Source organism: Eimeria mitis, genomic scaffold, assembly GCF_000499745.2.
Source record: "Eimeria mitis Houghton genomic scaffold, Emh_scaff2846, whole genome shotgun sequence".
NCBI classification, from domain to species: domain Eukaryota; phylum Apicomplexa; class Conoidasida; order Eucoccidiorida; family Eimeriidae; genus Eimeria; species Eimeria mitis.
In genome coordinates, this window is record NW_013571185.1 from 6,214 (window position 1) to 6,600 (window position 387).

Consider the following 387-nt stretch of genomic DNA (forward strand, 5'->3'; position numbering starts at 1 on the left):
CACCACGCTGTATACGGCAGCAGCAACTCCTGCTGCTGCTGCTGCTGCTGCTGCTGTTGCTGTTGCTGCTGCTGCTGCTGCTGCTGCTGCTGCTGCAGGGTTTTGTATTGAGTGTCTATACAGTCTATGATTTGCTGCTGAAAGACAGCGAGGACTGTTGCTGCTGCTGTTATATCCTGCGCTGCTGCTGCAGCAGCAAGAAAAGAGGGGAGACACCCCAGGGAGACAAAAAGGAGACACCCAGGAGGAGACAAACGCAGACGAGCAAACTGACTCAGCAAAATCAAAAGAGCTGCAACGCAGCAGCAGCAGCAGCAGCAGCAGCAGCAGCAAGAGCAGCAGCAGCAGCAACAGTAGCAGCAGCAACAGCAGCAGCAGCAATAACAA